Below are 2500 nucleotides of genomic sequence, written 5' to 3'. Positions count from 1 at the left end.
CAGCGTCTGTGAAACGGCGTTTTCACAATTTGGTTTATTATTAGACTAGCCCTTCCCGCGAATTAGGTCAAAAAACAAAGGCAGTTCCGGTTCGATGACCCTATGACGTCCGCTTAATTTCTTGTAATTGGTCATCGGGCTCCTGTGGGAGTCTCATTCGCGGGAAACCAAGAAGACCAAGAAGAGCCCGCAATCTTAATGTCAACGTTGATTAGTATTGCGCGTGCGTGGTGCGTTTTCTCTATTTCAGCGCATTCTTTGGACATCCACTAAGAATGGACGGATGCATAGCACGCAATTTGAGCCCGATCATGTACAAAAGAGCCTTCAGACCTTTGATCACTTGAAACTTACCAACTATGGGTAAAGTATCAAAGAAATTGAAGGCTTTCCGTTGGATATCATGTCGACCTGCAGCGCAAAGGTGGAGATTTATCAATTTATCTCACCTCAATCAAGACATAACTTCTTTAAGAGAACATTACATTACATGGCATCTGACAAGATGCGGATATGCATAATTCCCTAAAATCCGCATGCTCCGCATAATCCCGATATTTTCCGCACAAAACAGAAGAAATGCCTGATATTAGTGATAACACAGCTGCTTACTATCCTCACAAACATAAAAGCCAAAGAGATTGACTATTTTGAAACTCTTATTTTCCTGAACATTGAAGAAAACACGTCATTTCGTTCGCAAGATGAAAGTTCGCAAGCGGTTTCGACGCATTTTTCAGCAATGAGCCTCGACTCTAGTTAAACCGTTGTCATAACATACCCTAGGCTCGAAATTAAAAAAAAAAGATTCAAGAAGGTATGAAAATTTAGCCGCAAGTTACAGTAGCAAATTAAATTGCATCATTTGTAAAAGTAGAGACAATCATTGCGGTGATCATGAAGTTGTACAAAACAAAATAGGAGCCCGCAATACGTATGTGTAAAAAACCGCTGAAAATGGTGATCGAGGGAATGGATCGTGGTTCAAGCACATCACAATTTTGCTCCACATCTCCAAATTGAAACAAAATTCAAGACAAGAAATATGATATATTTTTTAATCGCTTTATTTATTTTAGAAAAAGGTTCCGGCCAAATGCCGATTACTAACCCTTTTATTTTAAAGGTTAAAGCTGGTCGCAAATTGGCGACTCGTCCAGATATCTTAATCGCAAAGGGAAAGAATTCAGTCGTAAATGCGACTGTATTGGTCGCAGTTACGAGTCGTCCTGATTTACGATAGGCGTGTGAATACATTGGACGGGCCTAACTATTAGTTCTATAAATTGTTTAAATTTCCGCATAATTAACGCATGTTTACGCATAACACGCCGATCAACTGGAAACTTCAACACCCTTCCCCCCCCCCCCCTCCCCCCGGAATAAGCCCGGGCAGTTGAACTTTTGAAGATTGGATCACTCAAATTTTTGCCCCCTCGGGCCAAAATGGTGTTCGAATGCCCTACCCTACCGTCGGATTTGAAGGATTTGTCTGCCATACCCTACTAAAGAACAATCGTCGTCGGCTCCTGTCGTCTTTAATAAAGACCTTTTGAAGACCTTTTGGCTCACAAATGCTACCGTCTCTTCCTTTAAACTCTTCCATCTCGTCCAAACACGTGTTTCATAGCTGTTAGCGACTTCGGCGCCCGAAAGTAAACAATTATTTGAAACCCGGTGACGCTTCTGGTTCAATTTTCCCCACCCCACGAGGCAAAGGTCAAATTCCCCACTTCGGGCACAGAAGATAGTCAAATGCCCTTGGTTTGCCCCCCCCCCCCCTCCTTCCCGCGGGGGGGTGTTGAAGTTTCGATTTGATCGGCGCATATATATGGCCGGGGGGTTTAATAGAGGACTTTCGGTACGACCATTTGCCGGATTACTTGGTCCTCTTGCTCAGTGGTAGAGCATCCAAACATCGGAAATGGGCCGTAGGTTCGACAGGGGCACCCAACGACCAATTTGTTGTAAAATGTATTATTATACCCCAGTTAATGAAAATAAATGTTATTAAGGCATTTCAGGTGTTTTTCAGTGTTGCTGGGAAAACATTATCTGTTCCTTTTTCCCGGCAAGACACACAAGAAATTTCCCAGCCAGCTAGATAAAATTGGTTGGTTTCCCAGCCAGGATTTTCGCGCGCTTTCAAATCCCTCGATCCAAAACGACCGAACAAAAGCGACAAAACCGGGACAAAACAGGTTTTTTCCGCAAGCGCAATCACTCTGACCAGCCGTCGTATGTTTGTGACTACTCTCTGGGAGAGGGAAGGGGTTCTTTTTTTGTCGTCCTCAGTCTTCAGAGTTTCTACAGCCAGCTCGGGTTGAAATGCTAGAAAAAGTCAGTAATTCCCGGGCAAAACCTCTATCACTAACAAAATTTCCCAGCCAGCTCATCGAAACACCTGTATTTTTTCCAGCCAGCAAGATTCCTCTAAGGAACAGATAATGTGTGGAACAGATTCGTTGGGTGCCCCTGGTTCGACTCCTCCAAAGGAGCA

Source organism: Montipora foliosa, chromosome 3, assembly GCF_036669935.1.
Source record: "Montipora foliosa isolate CH-2021 chromosome 3, ASM3666993v2, whole genome shotgun sequence".
NCBI lineage: Eukaryota > Metazoa > Cnidaria > Anthozoa > Scleractinia > Acroporidae > Montipora > Montipora foliosa.
Note: the sequence above shows the minus strand (reverse complement) of the source record.